At 35.5% G+C, this 10,589-nt stretch overlaps 1 pseudogene across 1 annotated transcript; it reads right to left on the bottom strand.

The window, feature by feature from the left end:
- Positions 1–669: 669 nt before the first annotated feature.
- LOC308639716 (ribose-phosphate pyrophosphokinase 1-like) lies at positions 670–1,601 on the bottom strand (annotated as a pseudogene). The gene has a single exon. The product of its transcript is annotated as a ribose-phosphate pyrophosphokinase 1-like (transcript).
- Positions 1,602–10,589: the final 8,988 nt, after the last annotated feature.

Genomic DNA, 10,589 nt, shown 5'->3' with positions numbered 1-10,589 from the left:
GGAGACCCTCATTGTTATACAAAATTACACATAAGAGGTTGTGAGGGGAACGGTTAAATAAACAAGGAGAGGAATGAATTACAGTAGATGGGGTAGAGAGAGAAAATGGGAGGGGAAGGGAGGGGGGATAGTAGAGGATAGGAAAGGTAGCAGAATACAACAGTTACTAATAGGGCATTATGTAAAAATGTGGATGTGTAACTGATGTGATTCTGCAATCTGTATATGGGGTAAAATTGGGAGTTCATAACCAACTTGAATCTAATGTATGAAATATGATATGTCAAGAGTTTTGTAATGTTTTGAACAACCAATAAAAAATATCTGAATATAAAAAAAGTTTTATTAATTTCATAGATATTTTTAAAGAACTAGCTTTGCATTTTATTAGGTTTCTCTATTGATTTCATGTTTTGAATTTTATTGATTTCTATGCTGATTTTGATCATTTGTTTTCTTTGGTTCTCCCAAGGCTTAATTTACTTTTCTTTCTTTAGCTCCTTATGGTGAAAGAATAGCTTACCGATTTTAGGCCTTTCTTCTTTTCTAATATATACATTCAGTACTTTATAATTCCCTCTAAGAACTACCCGCACTGCATCCCATATTTTTTTTTTTCTAAAAGAGGCAGGGTAGATTTTATTCTAAAAAATATCACAGGTTTTTCTATTATAAAGGGACATGTGTGACCACATAGGAAACAGATTCCCCATTATGGGTTCTCCTGATGGCTTCTGTAAGGATAATGGAGATATTAATCACTTGTATTTTGGAGCAAAGCTTCATCTTGTTCTCTTGAGATATGGTATTGATGACCACTGTTCTTCAAAACACATCGGAAATGGCTGGCCAGAAAATATTCCATGATTCAATATAGCATAACTCTGGTGGCTACAGCTGAGAGAAGGTTGTCATCTGTATAGCAAATTGTGCCACAGGTTTCAGCTGTGTCATTCATAAGGATATCCTTTGATATCCTTTGCATCTTCCACTAGCACCATGAAGTTTACTTCATTGGCCTTCTTCCATTCCTTGTGAATCAATGCAAAGTCCACATTAAACCAGTCTGCAATGGAGGTCACTCTCTTGGCTCTACCAACATCAGGTAACATAATAATGCAGTTCCTCCACTCAGAGATATTCTCCCTAATCCACTTCAGGACCCCTTGCTCTTTATACAGATTGTTATGTGATATTTATTGGTAACAAAAAAGTCTTAAATTTGAGAAACATGTAGATCCATGATGATAATATGATCTTCACCAGCCACAGATTGCATATTTGTGACAAGCTTTGCTGAGATTAGAACCCAGCCCTTGTTCTTCTTATCCTGCCAAGCATAAGGGAAACAGGATGACTGTGGTAACCTGGCTTGCTGAAGCAGTCTTTCAGGGATTAATCATGATCTAAAACACCATTAGATTGTTGTTAATTTCACCACAGCCAGTCTGAATGAAGAATGCAGACACGTTCTCCAAGTACATTTTCACCAATTTCCACACAGGTTTCCTGATTGCTGAATTTCTTAGTCACTACCTTACCTAGATAAGGTAGGATAAGTCCTGATGGGAACTGCTGCTGCAGATTTTGATATTTGGCATATCGAGAAGCTTCCCTATGTGCTCTTTGCTCAGTGCTGCTGTGGAAACCAGAACTGAAGTCATCCCATAAATTTTGAAAAGTTTGTATTTTCATTTTTATTTAGTCCAAAATATTTTTCAATTTATCTTGAGACTTCTTTGAGCCATGTATTATTTAGAAAAACAGTTTAACTTCCAAATATATGAGAATTTTCTTCTTATCTTTCTGGTATTACTATCTTGTTTAATTCCTCTGTCATTTAAGACCATATTTTGAATGCTAGACTTTTTAATTTGTTTTATGACCTTCAATGTAATCTATTATGGTTCCCAGGTCATTAACCTGGCTGAAACTTAGCACCACTTTCTTCACAGTACATTTTTCACCTTGAACTGAACACATTGCATATGACCAATTGTTCTCTTCCATTGATTGAAAAACAAATATAAAGAGACAAGGTTGAGTTCTTGTTTAGGATAGTATATATACACTAAACTTAAAATTCATCTAAAATTATCACGTCATAATAAAGATACCTTATGTGCTGTAGAAGTCACAGAAGCCAAAAAGGATAGAGACACATACATAGAAATATTCACAAATTGTTGGAGGCTGAGTGCATCAGCTTCTAGGAGAGGAACTCATAGAGCAGGAGACTTAGGTAGGACTCCATCCTTTTGTGGGTGTCTTCAACAAGTTGTGAGAGAGAAAAGCCAAGAAAACATCTTGTCTTAGTTTTCACAGGAAAAGGAAAAAGAAATCCTTGTGAAATATTCTCAGATCATTCTCCACAAATTGGCCTATTCTCCAAGGAAAGATTTTGACAGAACTTTACTCCATCTGTGGAAGGACATTTACTTGAATCTAGCTACCTCTAGCCTTCCTAGCTCACTTCAAGAAAGGTAAAAAAAGGATAAAATACAACTGTGAAAGTCACAGTCTAGGAGAAACCAAAGAAGCTAGAAGAAGAGAGGGGGATCATGAGAATGGGCTTACTTTCAGGCTCTCTTATATTTTGAAAAGAAAGCATCAACAAAAATCAAGGTGCAGGACTGTTTTCTGACTCAACCTGTTGGAAGGAGGCAGAAAGCAGAAGAGACAGTTAACATGCATGTATGATCTTTCAGTGCATGTTGACCCTGCCAAATGATAATCATGTCCAGATGGGTATTATAAAAATTTGATCTATTCTGGTTATTATTTTCTCTTCTTCTGGAATTATAGATATTAGTTGAACAGAGCAAGGAAATTCTTCCTATATTAGGCAATTATAAGTATGGTTAATCTTAATATGAAAGGAGAAGGGGTACCTATGAGGGCTGGGTAGATCAGGAAAGACTGTCAAGAAGCAATGCCTTATTACATCATCCTCAAAGATGAGTTAGAACTAGGTAAAGAAGGATAAGGAGTAAAGGATTTTCTGGGTAGTATGGACAAGTATCATGAGCAAAGACCTAGAGGAAAGACAGAAAACGACCTATTTGAGGTCTGTAAAAAAATTTGCACAACCAGAATATTAAATGTCATCTGGAGTAGGCTCAGAAAATGAGGCTGAAGCAGGAGGCAGGAGGCAGATCATGCAAAATGGTGGATCTATTACCAAAGAACTTAGACTTTAAGTATAATAGTAAACCACTTAAGGGGAGATACATCATTAGATTTATTTTTGGAGAAGATGATTCTGGTTGATGTGTTAATATTGGATTGTAGGTGATGGTGTGGGTGGAGATATTGGGGACACCAAAGAGAAGTCCCAGTTTGAATGTCATGGTGGCAATAGCCATGTAGGTAAATTAGAGAAATAATTAAGAAACAAAATGTGTTGGTACTGACTAGATGGGGGAATGGGATACAGGAAGGGAGATATTAAAAGATGATTCCAGAACTCTGGATTGGGATATTCTTTTTGGACCAGTACCAATAGTGCCTTGAAAAATAGTGTCTGCATAGTTTGATCCTTTCAGTAGCTTCCCATACATTTTACAAAATGAAGGTAATTGTTTTGGGATATAGTATGTCTCAATTAAAGCATCACAATTTCAAAACGTTGGGTTAACCTAAATTCCAAACACTTAAAACTCTAACAATTTAATTGTGTAAATGGAAAAAAAAAGCTATTTTAATAAGGGGAACTCCTGGTATGTAACCAGGAGTTTTCAGTTCAAGTAGCAAGTAGTTGTAGGGCTGAATTGCAGACAATAATAATCTGAGGATTTATTAATTGTATTGTGCCAGGTCTGCCCTTGTTATTGATAAATCAATTATAGACAAACTAAGTTTGTAACTTTTCAGCTGGACACCCTTTAAAAATATGAAGCATTTACTGCCCTGAACTATTTACCTGATTGAGTTACTTTTAAATTACACCGGGAGAGCATGGCCAAGTACTGAAAGCTGACACATCATCTTAGCAGGGGTGAAGTTTGATTGTGAAATTGGACATGAACTTATCTGGCAAGAACAGAACTTCTAAAATGTTCTTACTTAAAACATTTCTTCTCCTATAAACTTATGAGAATATCAGAGATAAAATTATAAAGGTCAACTAATACAGCCCTTTCTTAGCATAGATAAAACTAAGCCTCAGAGAACTGATTAAGGAACCTGTCCATGGTCACATGTCACCCTTAGAACTGAGTCAGGACTCAATATCATTAGTTTTTAGATCATCACGTGGTTGTCCATTGACTGTCCAGAACCCCTGAATAGAAGTGGACTCCAAATGCTTATGGGTGGTATTATTAATAAGAAAAGAAATACAAATATATTTAAAAGCATTAATGTACTTCCTGGAATTCTATGAAAATCAATTATATTTTTTCAAGTAGCAAACATTAATATCATAAATCTTTATTCACATAGAGATCAGTATCATTGTAGGGGAACACTGATAAAACATTCACATATTCAAAAATTGTGGTCCTGCTTGTTGTGGGTCAAATGTGTTCCCCCCAAATATATGTGGAAATCTGAATCCCTAGTTCCTGTGAATGTGATCTTATTTGGAAATAAAGCCTTTATGATGCACTCAAGATGAGTTCATAGAATTAAAGTAGGTTGTAGTCCAATATTACTAACATATGTTAGAAGAAATTAACATGGAGAATACCAGGTGATGTCAGAGGAGAGACTAGAGCCATTCGACCATAAATCTAGGAATGCAAAGGATTGCTAGTAGCACCAGAAGCTAAGAGAAAAGCATGGAACGGAGTGTATGTTAGAGGCTTCAGAGAGAGCACAGCCTTGCTGACACCTTGATCCTGAATTTCTAACCTCCACAACTATGAGATGATGCATTTTCATTGTTTTAGGTCATACAGTTTAAGATATTTTATTACAGCCGTCATTGCAAATTAACATTTTACTGTTAAGCAAAGAATTGGTGTTGAAGGCTGCCAATAGGCTATGGAAGATGAACACTCAGTTGAAAGGTTGCCATTTTGTATGATTTATTTGCCTGAATTATTTCCCTACATGTAGATGCTACTATGCTTTTGGCTTAGCACTTTTCCTTCACATGTACTATGTACTTACTGCTCCTGTACCTTGTCCTCCTTCACCATCTAACTCCAGCCCTCATGCTCCCTACTCCTCTTTCTTTAGGAAGGGAGGTCTTCCACATAGCATTTGCGGATTAGTTTTTTTTTTAAAGAGGATGAGAGTGAATAGGGTAAAGCACTGATTATGTTCATGAGGTCTCCTGTACTATATTTACTTTTAAATGCAATTTGCTTTTAGTGCAGAAATTAAAGATGATTTCCTCACTAGTCCTTCCCTTCCAAATCGAGCTTCATATATCCTTTCATCTGAATACTAAATGGATATTTGGGGTTTTTTTTGGCTGTACCAGACAAAAATCAAAGTCATAGTTAATACTGAGGAAAGATAACAGAGAACCATGAAGTATGGTATTTCAGTGGAATAAAATAAATATGATTATTTCCCTTGGCAATTCTGTTCCAATTAAATAAACAAGTAAACTCCTGACTTTATTGTTCAGTGTACTCGAGTGTAGGACTTCTTCAATATGAATGTGATATTGGCTTTAAATTTTATGCTTTCAACTACATCACACTCTGTCATTAAATGTTGAAGTTTAGAAGGATCTTAGAAGTCAGTGATCTCAGCAAGCCCTCTGGAAGTGCTGAGACTTGCATAAGCTCACAGAATTGATGGATTGATGGTAGAATCAAGCCTGGATCCTAGGCCTTTTGTGTCCCTGTCCAGTATTCATTTGGTCAAATAATTGTCAGAGAAAGTTTCCTTTCAAAAAGTGAAACTGGAGTGCCTCTTGCAAGCAAATGTACTATAGTTTCAGGTCTGATCTCTTTAAATACAGAGAGGACTAAACTTTCTTGCAGACTCATCTATTTTAATTACTTCTTATTTCAACTAGAGTATCAAAATTCTTTCCATAAATAAAATAAATATGAGATAGCTAATTCACAATATAATTTCAAAATTAAATAATGGAATTTCTTAGTTTTGGTAATTGTACTAAGGCTATGTAATGTGTTAACATTAGGGAAATCTGGGTGAGAGATGTAAATGAACTGTCAAATATTATTACAAATTCCTGTGTATTTAAACTTATTACAAATTTAAAAGGTATAGAATATTGAATGTGTGATTTTTTAATGTACCAATATCTTTCCTAGCCAAACCTTTTCCTGAAAAAAGTATGTGTGTTCTTCAGAACATTCTTTATATAGTAAAGGCTGGCCTTATACTACTGTAGAAAAGCAAGTTTAATAAGTCTCTCTTTTTTATTGTGAAAATTGCATTTCATTAATAGCCATTAACATCATAAAATAGACAATGTTTTCAGTGGTCATAATTTTCACAAAGCAAAGATGTGGTATGAGACATAGATAAAGAGTACTATTGAGAGTGTTGCAATGACTGGATACTCCTGTAATGTAAAAGCTATGGTGTTCATCTTCTCCTGGAGACAGAATGCAGTTAGAATCAACTATGGTCCAAAACTAGTAGACACTTCTCTCCAAGTCCATTCTTATATAATCACCTTTTGAGTGCCTACATATCACAATATATATCTCATTATTGTTAGAAGGACACATAATAGGCGATGATCATGTAGTTTGATTAGTGCTGTGGTGGAGGAAATTACATGGTTTTGTCAATATAGAGAAGATGAGAACTTCTACTTTGACTGTACAGTGGGGATGTCAGGGGGAAATTCTTGAGGGAGGGACTATACAAGGCTGACTTTAAAGTGAATAGGAGGATATAGTACAGACTACAGAGATGCATTCTAAGCAAACATAGGACACATATGAGAAAAAATTGGCACGTTGGGCAAGTACTCCATTACCACTGGATCCTGTGTATGCAGAAGGGGTATTGGGAAAGACCCTTTATCCTGAATCCTTTTGAGGAGAGAACAGGAACACAGCATAATTTTTTTTCAAAGGATCATTCTGGCTGTAAAATGGAAAGTGAATTGAAGGTGGGATGGAAACATGTCAAGTATTAAGAAGGTTATTGCAACTCACCTCATGAAAGAGGGTGATTGTGGCAGGCATGGCCAGAAGTGTACTCTTTAAGACATATTTAGGAGATAAATTTGAAAGACCTTGCTCTTTAGTGGATGTGAAGATTTACTGAAAGTAGAAGATAGTATCAACATTTTTTTCTTTTTCATAATGAGCTAGCTTCATCTTCTTTCTGAACACCTCCTCCATCTACTTGTGTAATTGAAACTTAGTTCTCCTAAGGACATTTCTTTCCCTGGAGGGTTTTCAAGTGAAGAGGCCGAGTAAAGGGAACACCATGTGCTCCTAGGTATAGTTTATGAGTATCTAAAAAAGACATGGGTCAAATAACTTTTCTTCCCATTTTGTATTCAGTTACAATCATTGAGTTTACAAAGAAACTGAATTAAGAAATATATTCTGGTTTCACTATGAGTAATTTATTTTCTAGGGGAATAATGACATGGAGAAAAGGCTTAAACACATTATAATGTCACTTGAGCATTTTTTTTTTGGTACCAGAGATTAAACTCAGGGGCACTTGACCACTGAGCCACATCCCCATCCCTATTTTGTATTTTATTTAGAGACAGGTTCTTACTTAGTTGCTTAGCACCTCACTAAGTTGTTGGGGCTGGCTTTGAACTCACGATTCTCCTACCTCAGCCTCCTGACCACCACCACACCTGGCCCAAGTATCAATTAATCTTGATATATCACTTTTCAAGTGATAGACCTGGAAGTAGTGATAGTGTCACCATTGATCTCCCTGGTCTCTTTTAGAATATTGCTTCTCTGTGCTGTCATTAACACTTTTTGCTATTATGAAAGTCCATTATCCAACTCTAAAATTCTTTCCATCTCTGTATTGCTGTCATCTACCCTAGTTATTCTTCTAGGACTTTGGCACCTGATTTTATGTTTTCCTTTACCCACTAAGTCCTGCCCACCCCAGAATGACATCAATGCCTGCATGGGTACCATCTAAATATTCTGGTCCCCTATTTCCAATAAACTTTATCATAAGTCTTCCTCAATTAGCCTTCTCTATAGCTATACTCTGGAACTTGTCATTGTTCATAACTGCTCCACTTCTAAAATCTCTAATTCTAGTACATCATTGTATTAGAACCGCCACTCCTTCCAGCTATATTATTTTATCTCTTTAATACATCCAGACTCTTTATTTTTTCCTAATTAATCAACACTTCCATTTCTTCACTTTTCTTTCTAACTGGGTTACTTCCCTTGCAAATAATTTTAATAACATTTTTAAAACTGCAAACACCTTACAATCTTTGTTGTTTTGCTGCATCAATCTGAAAAAACCTGCATTAATCCAACTGTCTATTTTGTCTGATTGTGCAGCTTAGTGCTTCAGAAATATGATTCAACAGAGCAAGTTATTTCTAATATGAATTCATGATTATAAACTTCAAGTTCTTCCTAACAAACCTATCATGTATCTTTGGCCAATCTGTTTCTCCTCTCTTCACAAAGACCACTTCAAAACCTCCCTTCAAATCTGAGCCCTGTTCCAAGTCATTCTTTGTAGATGACCTTTTTGGGCCATCTTACTAAGGGAAAAGAGATTCAGGAAGAAAACTATCAAATGTACAAGTCAGCCTGTACCTGAACTGCATCCATTTTATCCTACTTTATTTTTGTTCATAATTTAGGAACATCCTACCCTTCAATATGAGGCCACAAGCTCATATAGGCCATTTGCATCAGATTTTATACATACTTAGTTATCTTTCATTGAAAGAAAAATTTGCACCCATTTACTGTCCTTTATTCTCTCCTGTTCTGTTCAAAATTTAGATCAATTGCTTGTATTCACTGCCTCCAATTTCTCCACTCCGTGACCCAACTTAATCTAGCTGCCACAAACCAGTTTTCACCAAAATTATTAATGGATGTTATGTTACTAAGTCTAAAAACATGTTAAAAATCCCTGTTTTCCTTGATTTTTTATCAACATTCAACCTGTTGGCTGCTTCCTCTCTTATGAAAAAAAAACCAAGACAAAAACATATCATACTTTATGACACAACAAATTATGAGTAGTACGTGGAGATCTTAGAATGTATGCACTATGCTAGTTTCAATAGTGCCTCCTTCTGACTCAGAAGTATATTCCTTTACCCCACTGCCTGTACTTGATCTATCTTGGAATTTTTATCACTGCATCCATTTAATTTGTCATGACATCTAAAGCCTTTTTCTAATGCCCTAAAATGGAAATTGTCAATGAGGGATGGCAACATCTAAACAAGACTGATGAGTATACTAATTATTTCAGGGGATAGATTCTTCACAGAGAGGGCTGATGGGTAACACTTTCAATGTTAGCTACAAAAAAGAGAAAGATAGCATTTTAGCAAACAGGATGCTTAATCAGCAGGAGAAGGACTTCTAAGATCCATTTAAATTTTAAGCATGACGATGTACTTCAGTGAATGTCAAGTTGAGTATTCAGTCTGTTCTCTCTAATTTTAGTGTGATTCAAAGCACATTTATTGAGCTTAGTGTATGTTAACTATCCTGTCCCATACCATGGGACATACAGATGAATGAGTCATGATTTCTATCCATAAGGAGCTTTCAATATATTATATACAGCTCTCATGCTCATGTGTCTTTTTTGGTGAACAATTAAACTCTAAAGTATTTGGGTTGCTGAGGGTGAGTTCTGAATGCAGAGTACAGCAGGTTCGAACAGAAAATATCATGGCACCCAAATAGGAAGTAAAATTTTCTCCAAAAGAGGTTTAAAGCATGCTTTATGTTGCATAGCCCTCTAGGAATACAGGAAAAAAATAGAATATTTCTGGAATCATAAGCACATATCATTTAGGCTAAAAAGAAAATATCACAGCAATATAAAACTATTTTCATAAGTTGGTAGAGGAGGAAGCCAGTATTTTGCATGGTTAACTGAGTCAAAGGTGCTGAGAAATCACATACGAGGAGGACTAAGGATTGCTTAATATTATTATTATTATTATTAAGTATTTATTAATATTACTGCTGCTGCTGCTTCTACTAGCAATAGATAACATTTATGCAGTTTAGGCTCTGTTTAGAGCACTTTTCTAATAATTATACTGATGTTATATCATTCAGTTTCCCTAACAGCTCTGTAAGATAGACACTAATATTTAAATTTTATCATTTAAAAAGCTAATATGCACATGTAAACTGACTCATCCAAAGTAAGTGATGTAGCCAGAATTTAGCACTTGAGCCTTGGTGACATGGGCAAAAATGACTTGAGTGGAGTAGTAGGAACCTCAAACAGCCTGGAATGATTTAAGGAGTTAATACACAGGATAAAGAACAAACAAAGACAGAAAAAACATATTTGGGGAGAATTTTTGTACAGACTGACTTTAATCAAATGTATGGAAATATGTACTGTAACAAGAAGAAAGAAGGAAAATATCAGATACGTAGGTTTATAACATTTGATCAGCAGAAACTGAGCAACAATTTATATGTTGGCATCTT

This window comes from Spermophilus citellus (genome assembly GCF_964194105.1).
Source record: "Spermophilus citellus genome assembly, chromosome: X".
NCBI lineage: Eukaryota > Metazoa > Chordata > Mammalia > Rodentia > Sciuridae > Spermophilus > Spermophilus citellus.
This window is presented reverse-complemented; position numbering and strand designations above follow the sequence as displayed.